Source organism: Zootoca vivipara, chromosome 10 (genome assembly GCF_963506605.1).
Source record: "Zootoca vivipara chromosome 10, rZooViv1.1, whole genome shotgun sequence".
Lineage (NCBI taxonomy): Eukaryota > Metazoa > Chordata > Lepidosauria > Squamata > Lacertidae > Zootoca > Zootoca vivipara.
This window is the reverse complement of record NC_083285.1, coordinates 59,585,950-59,605,130: the sequence shown is the minus strand read 5'-3', so window position 1 is coordinate 59,605,130 and position 19,181 is coordinate 59,585,950. Positions and strand designations below refer to the sequence as shown.

The 19,181-nt window shown below is 44.2% G+C and overlaps 1 protein-coding gene across 2 annotated transcripts in view; it reads right to left on the bottom strand.

Annotated features, from left to right (window-relative positions):
• The window catches only part of PDE3A (phosphodiesterase 3A), a 275,569-nt gene that overhangs the window by 148,411 nt on the left and 107,977 nt on the right, over positions 1–19,181 (bottom strand). The window lies entirely within an intron of this gene.

The following is a 19,181-nucleotide window of genomic DNA, read 5'->3' as shown; positions in this document are numbered from 1 at the left end:
ACACTCCGGCTGCAGGGTTCGAAAAGGTGTAGTCCACAAAGACCAGATGCGTCGGGATAAAAAAGACCTTCAAAGAACAAAACTTAAGAACCCCTGAATGACATCAGTAGTCCAAGGGGGGAGAAGTGGTGGTTGAGGGCTTCTCCAGACTTCACAAAAAATGCAAATAATACAAGAAAAATTTGGGTTCATTGGAACTCCATAAAGAGACCGGGTAGTAGAATACTGTGCAGTATTAACACAGTCCTGAATTGACTATCAGGCTCTTAAATTCACAGCATTTGGCTGTACGCATTGATCGTCACTTCTGAAGCTGCAAACTTTCGCAGCTATTATAAAGCACTCTGCAACGATTAGCTGCCCGTGTAATTTAATACCGATTTTCTACAATGAAACATCCCCTTCAGTAATAACAGACTCCTTTGTTCTAACGGCTTCCTCCTTTGTTATGACGAGGAAACAACTTCTTCAGTTGTGTGTGCGTGCGTTTCTTAAGCACAACACAGCCAGAATGCAAAATGAGGGGCTGGCTTTTGCACCTGCAGTCTTCACAACTTACATGCATTGGGCATGACACATCTACATAGCTGCCAAGTCTCCCGTTTTCCCCGGGAAATCCCCATTTTTCCAGCTGCTCCTAGCTGAAAAAACGGATTTTTTTTTGTTTTTTCCCCAGTTTATTCTGGCGCGGTGGCCATTTTGGAACTGGGCGGAGCATGCTCAGAAGCGACTTTTGATGCTGCTCTGCCCAGTTCCAAAATGGCTGCAGTGCGACTTCTGGCGCGGTGGCCATTTTGGAACTGGGCAAAGCAGCATCAAAAGTCACGTCCGAGCATGCTCCGCCCAGTTCCAAAATGGCGGCAGCGCTACTTCCGGTCTGCTATTTCCGCCCGGTCCCTTATTTCTCTGACAGCAACTTGGCAGGTATGCATCTACCATAAGAGACAGAATGTCTGGATCACATCAAGCACCGTTTTTGCTGCCATTGGACAAAACGAGGTAACTGCCTTAGGCAGCAGATGATAGGGGAGGGGCGTCAGTCCCCTGAATGTTCCTTTGAAGGTATGGGACCATTTGCCACTTATGGAGGACAGAACCATGCCCTGTTGGTGCAGTCCATGTTTTGTATCAGCAGTACAGAATCTCATATTCAATCCCCAGTATCTCCCAGGTAGGGCTTGGAGGGAAGCCTGGTTGAAACCCTGGAAAGCTGCTGCCAGCCAGTGCTGGCAATTCTGAGCTAGATTATTATTATTATTATTATTATTATTATTATTATTATTATTAATACCCCACCCTCCCCAGTCGAAACCGGGCTCAGGGCGGCTGACACCAGTAAAATTACAACAAGACATAAAGAAAGAAAAACAATTAGTTAAAATACAGGTTAAAATACAATTTACGTTTAAAATTTTAAATGCAGGCTCCTTTTTAAAAAGGCCCAATTCAAAAACCATAAAGGAAGAAATGGACCAAAAGTCTGATTCTGCTGCATAAAGGAGGAAATGGACCAAAAGTCTGATTCTGCTGCATAAGGCAGCTTCCTAGGCTCCTGGAAACGCTGGGGTGGGGTGCGGGGCATTTCAACTTGCAAGGCTTCCTGCCTGCTCAAAAGTAACAACACATACCTTGCAACATTTCTCCAATGAAAATAGGGACGTCCTATTGCTGATGTTGGGAAAGATTGAGGGCACTAGGAGAAGGGGACGACAGAGGACAAGATGGTTGGACAGTGTTCTCGAAGCTACGAACATGAGTTTGACCAAACTGCGGGAGGCAGTGCAAGACAGGAGTGCCTGGCGTGCTATGGTCCATGGGGTCACGAAGAGTCGGACACGACTAAACGACTAAAACAACAACAATTGCATCATTATCATTATTATTTTATTTATACTCCACCCATCTGACTGGGTTGCCCCAGCCACTCAGGGCAGCTTCCAACCTATATAAAAGCACAATAAAACATTAAACTTTTTTTTTTAAAAAAACTTCTCTTTATAAGGCTGCCTTCAGATGTCTTCTCAAGGTTGTACAGTTACTTATCTCCTTGGCTCAGGGGCCACATAACTCCATACCTTCTGTTATGTACTAAGCTTGGATGAAGTCACTACAGGACTCCGAGTATATTACACCTTCCAACGTTTCTCTGATGAAAACTGGGATGTCCGACCGAAAAGTGGGATCAAAAGTGGGATGGCTTCTGTAAATCCAGGTCCAGGGACACTTAGAGGGTCTGACAACAAGCCGATCAAGCCCATTTTAGGGAATAAGCTAGGAGGTTTCTTAAAAAAAAAAAAACAAGCCTCAAGCTGGTATTCCCAGCGGAAGAGAGATGCCCGTTCATTTTAATTTCCAACCTGAGCCATCTCTGATGCTCAAGATGATTAATACAATGTCAAGACACCATAAAACCTGTAACGGGTATTTCTTTATTTATTGGCAAGGTACCTGCTCATTAAAAAATGCTCAGATGAATCACAGGCATGTGAGTTCACTGTCCCGGGGAAATTAAATAAATGTGGGGTTCTCCCAAATCTTACACCCTGTTTACCTCTGCCGCTAGTGGGCATTTGAAGTGCCTTTCCCTGCAGTGTCTTCCGCACTACCAGAGTGTGCTTGAATTAGGCCTAATCCAAAAGTCCTCCTAAGAGAACTTGCATTTGTTGCATCCTCGAACTATCTAAAAGTTCTCGAGAACTTTTGAATCATTTCAACAAATGCCAGTTTGGTCCTTCCGGCTTACCTTATTTAGTCACACCCATTCCTGTTTCTCCTGTCTCAATGCAGAAACGGGGCTCCTGGAAACATAGGAAGCTTCAGACTACTGGTCCATCTCGCCCAGTGGTGCCTGCACTGACTGGCAGCAGCTCTCCAGGTTTTCAGACAGGTTCTCTCCCAGCCCTACCTGGACCTACCAGGGATGGAACCTAGGGGCTTTGGCATGCAAAGGAGATGCTTAACCACTTTCTCCTCCTCCCCCAGCCTCTAAGAAACACGACATCATGACGCAGAACAATGGCACAGCCTGCTACGAAATGCTCAGAAGTGGGAGGGGCCTGTGGAATAAATGGCAACTCCAGCCACCAATGGTTGGCCATTTGTTCTCCTCGACAGGAGGGAGCAAGGTGGGAGATTTTGCCTCGACAATTATAAGCTTCCTTGGCAATGACTCCCAGTCCCAGCTTGCTCTGAATCCTGATCTCTGACTTCCTAGTTAGACCTCCAGCTCTCAGCACCCATGAAGGTTTTCTATGGCACAGATGAAAACACGCCTGGATAACTCACTTGGTTAGAGCGTGGTGCTGCTAACGGCAAGGTTGCAGGTTCAATCCTTGCATATTGCTAATGTAAAGAGAAGGAGGGTACCTTTTACCATATGTGGTGGACATGTAAAGGCTTTCTGGGAAATGATTATATAATGAACTAAAGAAAAAGTTTAAAAATACATACCAGAATCCTTTTTACTAGGTATAATAGGTGAAGAGTTAACAAGAGAAAAGACTTTTTATGTACACAACAACGGCAGCGAGAATGCTACTAGCCCAGAGATGGAAGGAAGGAGAAGTACCAACAAAAGAAGAATGGCAGATGAAACTGATGGAGTATGCAGAGATGGCGAAACTGATGGGGAAGGTCAGAAACCAGGAGGATCAAGTATTTTCTAAAGACTGGAGTAAATTTGTAATTCATTCAAAAGACCACTGCAAACAGTTAAAATATTTGGCAGGGATGTAATGACTCTTGCAATGTGGAATTATTTATGATAATTATGGTTATTTAACAGATGGATAATGGTAAAAGTTACAGCAATTTTAATCTTAAACATGGAGCCCATGAAGGGAGGGGAGGGGGGTCCGGTGGTTCAAAATAACCTTGTACTTTAATGTTTGAAATGGTTATTTTAAAATGCACAAACTAAAACATAATATAATAATAATAATAATAATAATAAGAAGAAGAAGAAGAAGAAGAAGAAGAAGAAGAAGAAGAAGAAGAAGAAGAAGAAGAAGAAGAAGAAGAAGAAGAAGATGAATTGTGTTTTTTAAAAATCCCTGCATAGTCCTGCATCGCAGGGGGTTGGACTAGATCAGGCGTCGGCAAACTTTTTCAGGTCCACTGTCCCTCAGACCTTGTGGGGGGGTGGACTATTTGGGGGGGGGATGAACCCACCCAGAGATGCATTTTAAATAAAAGGACACATTCTACTCATGTAAAAACACGCTGATTCCTGGACCGTCCGCGGGCCGGATTGAGGCGATTGGGCTGTATCCGGCCCCCGGGCCTTTGTTTGCCTACCCATGGGCTAGGCCTAACCAAACTCCCCTTTCTCTTCCACTGCACTCCCCAACCTCTTTCAATAAACCCTGCCGCAGCCTCCCCGCAACAGTTAAGCAATTCACCTGTTGTTGCGGTGCATAAGCAATCCTGGTTCTTTACAATCAAATGACTCTGGAGCACTCCCTGCCCATCCGGGGGCAAGAAAATTTCTGCTCCCTTTGAAGAGAGGCTGTGGTGTTCCGACACAAACTCTGAAAGGGTCTTGTAAACTGTGAATGACCTGACATAGCATCTTGCATTGTAGCTCCTAGGTATGTTGCTAGGGTGAGCTAAGGACAGGGTTTAAGCCTCTGCTCTGAATTTACTCACTTTTGTCAGCTGACGTCAGCCCTTGATAGCTATTATTTCCACAGAAGTGGGAGTCTCTCGGCAAGAAAGAAAAAGGAGAGTGGCGCTCTTATTCCTTCAAAGCCTCCACCAGTAATTCCAAAATGGCCTGCTTAGGGGCATGCTGGTGTGCCAAGAGAGAACTAGCAGCATTTGTTGATAAGTATATTTATTAAGTAATTTAAAGCCCAAAATACCAGCCACATTGGAGGTTCCAGCCATCTCTGTATGATTATCTGGCCCAGTCAGCTGTGAGTAATTCTGCCCAATCGGTATCAACTGACTACTTGAATGACTGCTCCCAATCTGCCCAATGGAGAGGTGGCGCAGAATCCCCCACCCTCTGAAGAGGTTGCCTGTTGCATCCCTGAATGAGTCAGGGAAGGCTAATCAGAAAGAAACATGACTCGTAGAGAAACACATGGTGGCTGGGACAGAGCAGAGTTCTTATTGTTATACACCTAGAAGTAAGGGTTTCTTGTTTTGTTTTGTGTGTTGTGTTGTGTTGTGTTTTTTAATGGGTCCAGTTCTAATTCAGGAGAGGGTGTGAAATGTCTCAACATAGGTTCAGAGAATGCTGACTTTCTGAGTGCATGCACTTTCCTGTTCTCGGGGGAAACAAATGGTCCCATGAATAAATCAATAATGTGCAGGTAGAAAATGGCTATTTAAAAAATAAATAAAAAAAACTTTGCTTCAATCTCAGATATGTTACGTGAGTTAAGGGCCAATTTTTAAAACAGTGGTGTAAGGGGGGGGGGGAATCCAGTTTCTGATACTTGCAAAATTTATTCAAGGGACAGCATTTCTTTTTTAAAAAAGAAGAAGAAAACCTCTGGTGTGACACAAAACTTCAAAGCCCCAGCTAATCACACAATGTTTGCAGAACATACCATGTTTGCTAACTTTTTTTGGGGGGGGGGGAATAAAAAGGTGAAGTCACTGGAATGATTTATTGCCCCACTGATTATGTTTAGATTAGGAGAATTTACTCAAGATGGCCAAAGTAAACCTCGTGGCCTTTGTTTGGGATACTTCAGTTTATGAAACTGTCATTTAGGCGAGCCATTAGAAATAAACAGATATGCAGAGATACAATCTGCTTGACAACACATTTCACACACACACCCCACCCCACACAAAAGGGTGCAATTGGATGCTCCCCCTCCTTACCAAATTGGAAAATGACTCATGCAGCTTGTTCATTAAAAGATCATTAATTACGAGGGCAAACACAGGGGTGGGGGGTGGGGAACCATTTGCTTTTAATAGGCACGTCTATTTGGAGACCTGTCCAAAAAAGGCCCTTTAAAAACACAACTGGGAGGTTGTGGGAAAACACAGCCAACACGTAGTAGTTTCGGCAAGAGATGCAATCTAAAGCTGACTCCTTAAAACAACAGGCTGGGGGCCTATTAAAAAAAAATAAAAGAAAATCAGGATTAAGGGCCAAGAACGGCTTAATTTTGCATCGGAACTGAAAGAACCGATAGCAGAAGATGGGACTGCCGTTTGTGGCACTCCACAGACACCTGCTTATTTATTATTATTTCCGTTTATTTATTCATTTCGCAAAATTTACAGGCCACTTGATTGCGGGGGGGGGGGGGAACAAACCCAAAGCAGTATACAAGAAAAGAGAAAAGAAACAAAAAAGAAAACGCACCAAAAAGTTTACAACCATAATTCAAATCATACAGAAAGCTGAAACCGCAATAGAATAGACTAAAACAAATTCAAACTCATCCAAGCTTTGCAACCATCTGGGTTGTCTTGTCTAAATAAGGACGTCTTCAGCAGGCGCCAAAAAGAATACTACTATTACTACTACATTTCTCTCCCACGCTTCCTCTTAGGACCACAAGTTGCCATACATGGTTCTCCCCCGCCCCGCCCCTTTACCTTTTGACCTCACAACGACCCTGCGAGGTAGTCTAGGCTAGGTAGAGATGGTGATTGGGCTCAGATTCATAGGTGAACAGGGATTTGAACCCTGGTCTCCACACTGACCCCTCCATGAGCTCACGCAGTGGTGTGGTAGGCCCCACTGCAGCTTTCTCGCTACCGCAAGCAGAAGAATATTTCAATCGCTTTTTTTCCCATTTCATTTCAATTTCAATTTGTATGCCACCTTCCTACATTACGATTCGCAAGGCGTTTTAGCAAGCTAAAGAGACAGCAAAGACCACACCCCCAGTAACACACCTAAAAACAATTAAAGAGTCGCAATAAAAGCATAGTTTTAAAATAAACAACTTATACCGAATAAAGCAATATTCAATATAATGGTAAGCAGTAAAATCAAGTATCAGCAAATACTACTTGAATGGTTTGCACTTAACAATTGCAATAGAAAAAAATGACTAAACTATAAAACTAAAACAAAAGAAATATGACGGCAAGTCGCAATGCACAAGAAACACAAAACACGTAAAAGCATCAAACTGAGAAACAAGGACACACAACTTATAACTTTTTTTGGGGGGGGGAGGGGAATATCCCTGAACTCATCTTTGAATACAGTGTCATTTTCCATATGCAAACCTTCCCCAACCGTGCGCCCTTCTTAAGTTTTCAGTTACAACTCTCATAAGCCCCAGCAGTCAGGGGCTGTTTCTATGGATAGTGGGAACATTGTTCAAGAAAAGCCTTGCCTAAAGATCTCTCTCTCTCTCTCTCTCTCTCTCTCTCTCTCTCTCTCTCTCTCTCTCTCTCTCTCTCTGTGTGTGTGTGTGTGTGTGACTGTCTGTCTGTCTGTCTGTCTCTCTGTCTCTCTCTCTCTCACACACACACACACACACAAAACAAAACAAAACAAAAAATAATAAGTTTGAGCCCTAAAAGTTATAAATACTTGAATTGGGAAGGAGAGGGGAGAAGAATCTGGCTCAAGACTCCTTAAAAAAAATAACGTAACAGAACTATTGAGAAGTTATAACAGGGATATTTTGCTCTATTGAAGCCCTGTATAATTTGGCCCTGTTCCATTTGACGGCCGCATCCCGAGATTTAATTAAGTCAGCAAAAGTAGTGCAGGCTTCAAACGGCTGATTTTTGTACCAGATTATTCTGTCTTCTTCTTCTTCTCTCCCACCCCACCCCCACCCCCCTTTTGGAGCCCATCCAGAAACAACATATGGAGAACAGGACATAGACCAGGAAGTGGACTTGTTTCTGAGAAATCGTTCGAAACATTGCTACGTAGGCCATTCAGAAATAAGTGGCTGGAGGCTGCTTAGGGAACATTTGAATATAATAATAATAATAATAATAATAATAATAATAATAATAATAATAATGGCAGCTATTCTTGCTGGTTTATCATTTTCATAAGGTTTAGTACTATTTTCAACAACCATTTATTATTACTACAGTACTCATATTACAATTTTTAAAGACTTCACTCCAGGGTCTACATTGACCTTGCAGTTTTTGTTCTGGTCAGAAAGGCTCCCTTCTCTATCTCCAGCTGCCTTGCGAGTGATTTACGGTCCCGTTATCTAACACTTGCCATTAGCAGGCGAGAGCATTTCCAGAGGGACCAGAGATCAGTAGTGAGAATCTACTAAGCAATCCCAGATGCCACAGCCACCAGTCTAAAACAGCCACTGCGTAATCAGAATCTCTCTCTCTCTCTCTCTCTCTCTCTCTCTCTCTCTCTCTCTCTCTCTCTCTCTCTCTCTCTCTCCAACCGCACTTCTTTCAGGTTGTGGGCCAAAATAGTAAATGTGAGATGTGCTCGTTTTTGGACATACAACCTGGGAATGACACAGAGCAAGGAGAATAAAATGGTAAGATTCCCTGTGCATGACCCCCTCTCTCTAAAATAAAGTAGAGCGGTTTGCCATGTCGTACAGGAAAATCGCTTCTTAAAAATGTACGCTGCCGTCGGGGCAGCCAAACAATTTGGATACTGCCTTAGGAACATGAGAACATAGGGTGCTGTCTTATATAGAGTCAAACTATCAGTCTCTCTAGCTCAGTATTGTTGGCCAAGAATTACAGGCTCTTTTTGATCCCTACTTGGCGATGCTGAGGACTGAACCAGTAAAGTAGACGCTCTGCCACGGAGTTATAAACCTTCCAGATCTTCTGTCTCTACCACTTGGCCTTGCAAACCCCAGGTAAGGACAGACACAATTAGGGATGGAGTCAAAATTCAATGCAGACAAACCTACCTGCTTTGCAAAACAATATGCAGATTAAAGCACTGCTTCTCTTTGGACACATCTGTGTTTAGAGGGTATCTGTCAAATACAGTGGTACCTCTACTTACGAATAACTCTACTTACAAATTTTTCTACTTACGAATGGAGCTCCGCCCGCCATCTTGGATGCGGTTTAGATAGGATTTTTTTCTACTTACGAATTTTTAGATAGGGTTGCTTCGACGTACGATTTTTTCTCCCAATGCATTCCTATAGGATTCGACTTACAATTTTTTTTTACTTACGAATGTGCGTTCGGAACACATTAAATTCGTAAGTAGAGGTACCACTGTATGCTGATTGAAAAATAAATAAAACTCCTGGCTTCAAGCTTTTGAGAACAGGCATGAATTAAAAACAAAACAAAACTAGAGTCAGATATATGTCTGAAGTCAGCTTTTAGGTCACCAAAATTGAACAATTTATGCACCTGTATCTAACAGATACACACACAACCACCTCCCATACTGAAAATTCTCTCTGAATCTGAACTTCAGATTTCAAAATTAGATTGTATTTCCAGCTGTGTGTTCCAAACCTGATTCTCCTTTTAAAAGCCTCTTCCTGTGCTTGGAAGATGAATCCAGACTTTCTATTAAAAATGTATAGTTGATGTGTGCATAGGTTCCTGCTATTCCTGCCTTTTCCTTGAGACACTAATTCCTCCAAGGATATAAAACGGCTATTAAATTAATGTGATACAGCACAATACACAAATGGTGGAATTTTAACACACATGTTGAGTGCCCTGCTTTTCTAACTAACGATAACAACAACACAGTAAAAAACTGTTTTCAATTAAATACACACACACACGGAAAATAATTGAGTCGGGCCCTTGCACTACAGCAGTGTTCCAGTTAGCACCCAAAACTAATATTAAAACTCCCCTCGCAGAAAGTGCATACCTTTCTTAGGATCAAGCATTGCAACATCTGGAAATGTACAGTCAGCTGCTTCCATCCAGTTTTACACACCACATTTCCTGCTAAGTATTGATTTTCTCAGTTATATTCATTACTTAGCAAATGCGTGGCAGCAACTTCAAAAAGGAGGAACTCCCAAGGAGCTGGGCTGCACATAACCTCTCCCTTATTTTCAGTGTGTCACAACTGGAAGAATCCCAGCTGCAACTACAGAATGTTCTGATCGGTCCTACGTCGGCAGAACCGGAGCCAAATTTAAGGACTGGAGGTGTGCATGCTTACCGATAAAGATATACTTTCCTCTCTGACAATGGTCACCTATTTACAGGTAGGTAACCGTGTTGGTCTGAGTCGAAACAAAATAAAAAAATTCCTTCAGTAGCACCTTAAAGACCAACTAAGTTTATATTTTGGTATGAGCTTTCGTGTGCATGCACACTTCGTCAGATACACTGAAACAGAATCCACCAGACCCTTATGTATATTCAGAGGGTGGGGGTGATGGGAATGGGTGATGGGCTGATAGGAGTGGTAAACCTGTTGATGACTGTTAACGACTGTTAATGACTGCAATCGTTAACAGTCATCAACAAGTTTACCACTCCTATCAGCCCATGATGCCGCTGGCCCTGTAGCCCCGACCACGTTCCCACTTCGTGCCCCCTCCCCTCCCGTGCCTTGGCCCCGCCCCTGAACGACCATGGCTTGCCCCCCCCCCAGTTTTGATCCTGGCTACGCACCTGCTGAGAGTTGCTAGGAAACCCCTCACAGAGCTACAGTTCTCAGCACCCTTAACAAACTACAGTCCCAGGATTATTTGGGGGGGGGGGGAAGCCATGACTGTTAAAGCTTTAAATCTGTTGTGTGGCAGGACATCCAATAAGCCGTGGTCTCCTGCCACCAGCTCTCCAGATTTTCTTCCCCTTGGAAATACGGCCACTCACTCCACATCCCAAGAAAAACAAACGGTCACCATTCCGTGAGCTGAAAAGAATTTGCACCATATTATAAATTTGACAGAGGGGCCTATCTTGCGTTTCACACGACGATTAAACCCGGCACTGCAAAACAAATCCCGCTGCAACAGTTGGGATGCTTTTGTTGATGTTGGCCAGCTCATGTCATCACTAACGTACCGAGCCTGTGTTTTATGTCCCAATTCCTAGAAACCGATACCTTGAGAAAGGAAGAGGGGATTTTAATCTCTGCCTAATGTATTGCTATTTTGACCTCGTGGGGGCAAAGCCAAGTTGAGGAGCTGGAGCCAGGCTGCTTATTATTTAACTTAATTTATTACACTTACACTCCATGCTTCCTCCAAGCTCCTCAGAGCAGCTTGCAGACAAGCTCCCTTGAATTTTCCCATCCCAAATGGCTTTTCCTTGTGCTCCTATTGGTGCTATTTTACCCACTCTTCTCACTACGGTCCCAAGGCAGGTTGCAACAAGAGACTCTTGAGAACGTGTTGGCTGCTGCTGCTGCTGCTGCTGCTGCTGCTGCTGCTGCTGCTGCTGCTGCTGCGAGATTTGCTGCACCAAGGTTGGGAGATATCTGGTTTTCCACATCACGATATATCACCAGCTAAATATCGTGATGTACTGATATATCATGATGTCTGGAATGAAAAGCCTTCCCTCCCATGCCCCAGCTGAGCAAGACCCCATGCTGCTCACACCAGAGGGGCAAGGAGGGGTTTTTCCTTAAATGGCCTATATGGCTTAAATAGCAATTTAAGGCCCATGGGCCGGAAGTGGTCGCTTAACCGGCCCATGAGCCGCCCCCCAACCGAGCTGCCTTCCCGGCGAGTCCCCGTGAGCTGCCCTAAACCGGTGCAGCACGGCGCGGGGATTCTCTTCCGCATCTCCAGAAATCGCTTCTGCGCATGCCCAGACGCCAGAAATTGCTTCTGCGCAGGTGTGATTTTTGGCGTCTTGGCATGCACAGATGAGATTTCCGGCATCGCACTGCGCTGGCCCGGCCCACGGAGGATCTCCAAGGGAGTGAACCGGCCCATGCCCGGTAAGCCTTGCCGACCCCTGGCCTATACCCAGAAGTAAACTACACTAGAGGAAAAGAACCAGTTTTGGAGGGGGCTTCAGGAAGTAAAGCAGGAAGTGCAAGGAGGGTTCAGCTCCCCTCGCCCACTTACATTTCTGCTCAATAAACTGAACCCTCACAACTGTACTTTAGATGCGATTGCAAAACCGGCTTCTACCATCACATCCAGCCTGTGCCTAGTTCACTCAGCTCGGCAATTAGCCAAAATCGTCATAACATCAGATCCGCTTAATGTACACACCAATACAAAATTTCCTGTATTGGTAATGTAAACCAGTGCCACATTTCATACAGGATCTGAGGTCACCTTCGTACATTAAAACTAAAATAAAGAAATTACAACGCATTAGGCAGGCTTGGCTGTGGCTGAAGAACACGCAGCAGTTACATACACTAGGAGATTTTCAACGTATGGTTTAATGAGTTCCGGCACTTTCCTGCCCACAGATTTGCAGGAATTTAGCAAGGGCTATAATTTTGTTGCTCTATGCCGGTTCTTGTGAGGGAAGCCTTGCTGCCCAAGCCTCAAGGCTTCTGGTTTGTGTCCCATGTGGGCATCAAACAGCATCTGCATCTCCACCCAACTACTGAGCGCAATCTGTTCTGGGAGACAAAGCAACCCCATATAGTCCAGACTTCGCCAACATCACACAGAACAGACATTTTGCAATGTGCATCAGCTCCTATAGGCTGTGGAGGGTGGTCCAGTTCTGGAGTGGAAAACTGATTGCCTGGTGCAGACCTAAATAATCTATCTCCTTGCAGTGTCCAGAATCTGCCTACCGGTAATGCACACAAAAAAAGCTGAGAGCCCAATGACATACTATTTATTTTCAATTTATTAAAACTTCCATTTTTAAAATATCTGCATTGCTTGCATTTGGGTTCCTGCTGTCTTCCCATCAAACTGTGAGAAACTGTGAGTGTGCATCATTACTGGGAAATTTCCACTCACTAAACACACACACACACACAAACCAAAAATGTTTTGGGTCATCTTGGAAAAGTTTCAAGAATGAAAATTCTGGTGAAGGGGGGGCAGAATAAAGGAAATACCAACTTGAATTTGTAAGACTCACCTAAGCCTGAACTTCAAATTTGTACAGCCTCCTGCTTGATTGGGCAGCTACACGTTAAATCGAAGGCCAGGGCCTTTTACGCGCTTGGTCACTGACTCTGGGCATATTCCCTAAGCAGCAGAGATTTCAATACAGCCCATTTATCTCGACACAAAGGATCGACTGTACAGCACCTAGAAAGGAATTCCAAACCAGGTTTCCCCTCAATTAAAACTGGACAGAAAGAAAGAGAGAGAAATAGAGAAGGAGGGAGAGATTACCATCTGAAAAACTGCAGTGCAATGGTCAGGGAATTCATAATTTCCCAAGTACACCTCAAAACAGAAGGAACTGGAGATCAGAATACACATGAGGAATGGCGAGCAGCAGTGGCGGATCACCAATAAGGCAGAATAGGCACTGGCCTATGGGCCCCACGCCTTTTAGGGGCCCCGTGGCAATAGATCAAAATAATATTGTGTAATAAAATTGGTTTATTAAAATTGTTGTCTGTTAAAATCAAAAAGTAGGAGATAATTTGTGAGCCCCCCCCCCCCAGATTTCGACTGCCTAGAGGCCTCCACAGGGTTTAATCTGGCGCTGGTGATTAGTCCACAAAAACACATTGCAGCCTCTCTTGGGTCTACTTCTCACTGAGGTTTTGGTTGTGCAGCTTAAGACTGCTGATATAGCCCCATATGATTGAGCATTTTCCACAGCAGGGAAGAGTTGCTGAGGAACCCTCTACATAGGGTGCTATACAGGGCCATCTCAAGCCGGTCGGGCGCCCTGGCGCCGTGGCGCGGAGATCGCTCCAGCGCCCCCGCCCTAGTGGGCGGGCACAGCGCGCAGCGCCCTCCTGCCAGCCCGGCGCCCTGGTGCCCCGCACCACCGAGACTACCCCTAGAGTCGGGCCTGGTGCTATAATCCTGAATGGGACATGGGGGGTGCTGTGGTCTAAACTACTGAGCCTCTTGGGCTTGCCGATCAGAAGCTTGGCAGTTCAAATCCCCACGACGGCAATGAGCTCTCATTGCTCTGTCCCAGCTCCTGCCAACCTAGCAGTTCGAAAGCATGCCAGTGCAAGTAGATAAACAGATACCACTGCGGAGGGAAGGTAAACAGCGGTTCTGTGCGCTCTGGCGTCGTGGTGTTCCGTTGCACCAGAAGCAGTTTAGTCATGCTGGCCACATGACCCGGAAAGCCGTCTGTGCACAAATGCTGACTCCCTCGGCCTGAAAGCGAGATGAGCGCCGCAACCCCATAGTTGCCTTTGCCTGGACTTTACCATCCAGGGGTCCTTTACCTTTTACCTTATAATCCTGTTGTTCACATGTCACAGTCACCTTTTTCAAGCAGGGATAGACAGGCCCAACTCAAAACAATTGGCTCTTGGTCTCTTCCTACCACATCTCCTTAACCATCTCCACTGTAGCTTAGTGGCAACGCCATCTACTTTGCATACAAAAGGTCCCAGGTGCAATCCCCAATATCTCCAGGTAGGGCTGGAAAAGGAAACCCTGGAGAACAGTATTCAGTGTCAACAATACTGGGCTAGATGGACCAATGGTCTGACTTGGGTTTCCATTTCCCCAGAATATCCAGTAAGATTTAGCAGCAAAACCAACTGGGGCGCAAATATGCAACCACAAGAATGTCTGCGAAATCTTCTCATTTGATTCATTTCCCCCTTGTCTTGCTAGAAGAGCAGCAGCCAACATGGTGCACTCAAGACATGCGTAGAAGCAACTTCCGGTGCCGGCGCTGCCCGATTTCCGGTGCCCAGGCATGGGCAGAGGGGCACTGGAAGTCACTTCTATGCATGTCTGGACATGCGTAGAAGCGACTTCCGGTGCCGCTCAGCCCGATTTCCGGTGCCCAGAAATGGGCAGAGCGACACCCGAAATCGGTTCTGCGCATGTCCAGACATGCGCAGAAGGAGCCTCCCTGGCCGGCAGGAGCGGCTTTGAAAATCCGGGGGAATTACGGGATATTTTGCCATTCAAGATAACAGCAAGAAACGGCTTTAAAAACGGGGGCTTCCCGCGAAAAACGGGAGACTTGGCAGCTATGCCACAGTCCTGACTCACTGCGTTAACATTCCTCAGCTGCCTTTCCAAAGGTAAGTCCACAGATCTACACATGTTCCTCTCCAACTGGCTTTTTCTCAATTCCCATCTTTGCCTTGTTTGTTTGGCAGGTTTATGTAGTAGGGATATGTGTTTTTTTTGGGGGGGGGTATTAAAAATCCTGGAAAATTTCACTAGCCTCAGCAAAATTCATTTTACTTTCAAACTGCCTGTGCAACTGACCTCAATTTTTTCCTTGCAATGAAATTTGGTGGCTACACTCTTCCTAGAGAAGAGGAGGAGGAGGAGGAGAAGGGGAGAGGTCACATACTAGGAACAAGGGCTGAATGTCTTGTTTTTTGCTGTTTATCTGGAGGCTTTTTAAAAAGGAAGGGAACGTGCGGAGGTAAGAAATGGCATAAATCAATAATGACAACACTGAGTACATTTTAACACAACTCTTTCATCCCAAGACATGAAAGTGCTTTCAAACATTTATTTAATAAACTCCACCACACCTCGAGAGATAGCTCTACTACAGCTTGATAAATGAGATAAAGACCATGCTCAAGGTCATACAGGGTCCAGCTCTGGGAATATCCAGCAGGTGTCCAACATCACAAACAAGTGTCTTGTATGATGTATCCAATCCAGATATAGATACACAAAAGGTGGAAAATGAGGGGGGGGGTTGGAGTTCAAGACTGGTAAAATATTTTGGGGGGGGGGTCTTTATGTGGAAATTGTTCAGCTAGGTTGTGTATTTTTTGACGTTTTATTGTTTATGACTGCTTTTGTCATGTTACAATTATGTACAGTGGTACCTCGGGTTACAGACGCTTCAGGTTACAGACTTTGCTAACCCAGAAATAGTACCTCGGGTTAAGAACTTTATTTCAGGATGAGAACAGAAATTAGCTAAAGTGGTACCACGGGTTAAGAACAGTTTCAGGTTAAGAACGGACCTCCAGAATGAATTAAGTTCTTAACCCGAGGTACCACTGTATTGTTTAATAAATAATAATAATAATAATAATAATAATAATAATAATAATATTTTACTTATACCCCGCCCATCTGGCTGGGTTTCCCCCACCACGCTGGGTGGCTTCCAACAAGAGATTAAAAATACATTAATATATCAGTCATTAAAAGCTTCCCTAAACAGGGCTGCCTTCAAATGTCTTCTAAACGTCAGATAGTTGTTTATTTCTTTGACATCTGATGGGACGGCGTTCCACAGGGCAGGCGCCACTACCAAGAAGGCCCTCTGCCTGGTTCCCTATAACCTCACTTCTCGCAGGGAGGGAACTGCCAGAAGGCCCTCGGTGCTGGACCTCAGTGTTGGGGCTGAACGATACCAGTCAAGTCTACTGGGCCGAGGCCGTTTAGGGCTTTAAAGGTCAGCACCAACACTTTGAATTGTGCTCAGAAACAAACTGGGAGCCAATGTAGGTCTTTCAAGATGTTTTCATGTTGTCAGCCGCCTTGGGCAGGGTTTGAAATGTGGAAAAGCAGAACTATGCATGTACGCATGATACAGGGCGCGCTTTATTTATCTGTTTAGAGATGACCATAAGAATTTACTGTTTAAGGACATACCAATCTTTTCCATTTCTGCAGCCAGAAATATATTAGCACAGTATTGGAAAAGAGCTACTAACTTTAGAGGCATGGTGTGACAGACTATGGAACACAGCTCCTTTGGATAAACCAGGCACAGGCAACCTTGGCTCTCCAGATGTTTTGGAATTACAATTCCCATGATCCCTAGCTAACAGGGACAGTGGTCAGGGATCATGGGATTTGTAGTTCCAAAACATCTGGAGAGCCAAGGTTGCCTATGCCTGGGATAAACTAACGAAACATCTTAGAGCACGAACAAACACAAAGACAACTTTAAAACTGTATGGTACGTGCTCATTCAGAACACTGGAAAGGACAATGTTATCCTGCCATCAGATACCATAATATGCATTTATTCTAGGAATATAATCATTCCACCCTACCTTCTCTAGAAAGAGAAAAACCTCCTGGGATCACATTTGTCTCCCCTATAAAAAGCTCTCCCAGTTTCATGACAAAGGAGACATCAACTGTCCTGCCACAGGGGTAACCTGACTGTCCGCAAACCGTCGCAAGCCAGAGGCTCTCTCAAGTCACAAGCTGTGCAAATTATATGTAGTACAGTGGTACCTCGGTTTATGAACACAATTGGTTCCGGAAGTCTGTTCATAAACTGAAGCGTTCATAAACTGAAGCGAACTTTCCCATTGAAAGTAATGGAAAGTGGATTAATCCGTTCCAGACGGTCCGCGGAGTAACCGTTCATAAACTGAAGCGAACTTTCCCATTGAAAGTAATGGAAAGTGGATTAATCCGTTCCAGACGGGTCTGCGGAGTACTTAAACTGAAGCGTTCATAAACTGAAACATGGGTGTAATTGGTTCCGGAAGTCTGTTCATAAACTGAAGCGTTCATAAACTGAAGTGAACTTTCCCATTAAAAGTAATGGAAAGTGAATTAATCCATTCCAGATGGGTCCGCGGCGTTCATAAACCGAAAATTCATAAACCGAGGTGTTCATAAACCGAGGTTCCACTGTAACACTTTTTCATGGAGTCAGACTGCTAAAGAAGCTGAGACAACAGCAATAAAGGCAAACAAACCCCATATTCCATTTTAAGAAATCCATCAGCACAGCAGAGATGAAAGGCATATGCATTATTCATGTTACACAAATTTCAACTGTGCTTTTTATTGTGTGTTTGTTAACTACATTCCAAAGCCCTTCTCCAAAGAAGATGGAGATGGCTCAAGGGTCTCTTCTGGACTACCGAGGCTTTCTGAGTGGCGCAACACACCCCAACCCATTTCATTGCCAGTGGCAGCAGTTTGGAGCAAGGAAATGTCTCTCCTCTTGGCAACATCACGAAGGATGGTAGGTCAGCGGTACAGCATCTGCTTTCATTTCATTTCACTTTTGATTTGTATACAGCCTTTCTATATTACTATACAGGAGGCGGTTTATAGCAACAAAGCATACAGCAAAGAGCACACACACCTTCTAACGATCTGATCCACTACAAAAAGTCAAAATAAAAATGTAACTTTAAAAAGGAACGACTTATATCAAATAAAGTAATATTCAGCAATCTATTAGAATGTAATAGTGCACAATAAAATTAACTCTCCAAACATCAGCAAATAATAATTAGGCAGAAGTTCACTCTTAACAATTACAATAAATAATTACTAAACTATGATGAATAAAGTATCACAACACATTCAAAACCATGAAGGCAGCCCTGTTTAGGGAAGTTTTTAATGACTGATGTTTTAATGTATTTTAAATCTTTTGTTGGATGCCTCCCAGAGTGGCTGGGGACACACAGCCAGATGGGCGGGGTATAATTTATCATCATCTTTATTATTAATTATTATTATTATTAGTTCTGCATGCAGAGGTTTCAGGTTCAATCCCATTTGTCTCCATCTTTGTCCCCTACCTGACACCCTGGAGAGCTACTGCTGTCCAATGAAGAACAGCGAGACCCACCTCTGACTCCCAAGCTGCAACTTGGGACCCACAATTTCACTCCTGAGTCATACTTAACACTGCCTAACACAATGCATGTAATTAATCCTCAAATGGCATTTCACAGAGCAAAATGCACCGGGTCACCTCACCTCAGCATTGCTGCTAAATGAAAACTGTTCCTGCGATGTGGCAGAAGAAAGGCATGAGCTTGTGTTTGGTCAGAAATATTTTTTTAAAATGGCTTGTGCCTTTTTCTTGCCGTATTGCAGCACTCACGGAAACTGATAAAATGAACATTTGATCAGAAGAGCATGTCGTAGTCCAGACACATAGTTGTACTTATTTGGTCTGGTCAGCTTAAGTTGGAATCCAACATGGCGGCACCAGCTTTGCTGAGAGCCACCTGATGTGGTGTTGCGACCCACTTGTCGGTCCCGATCCACTAACTGAAGGCGTATGGCCCAGACAATACTGAGTGCGATGGAGTAACGGTCTGACTCGGGACAAGCCAGCTTCTTACATTCCTTTAGAGAACTCCAGAAAAAGGAAAACATCATAGCAGATCAAAAGACGCTAAAAAGAAATTCATAGCTAGGCCACCATTACAGTATGTTTGTTTTGTTTGTTTGTTTTCTGTAAGCTAAATAATATAGACA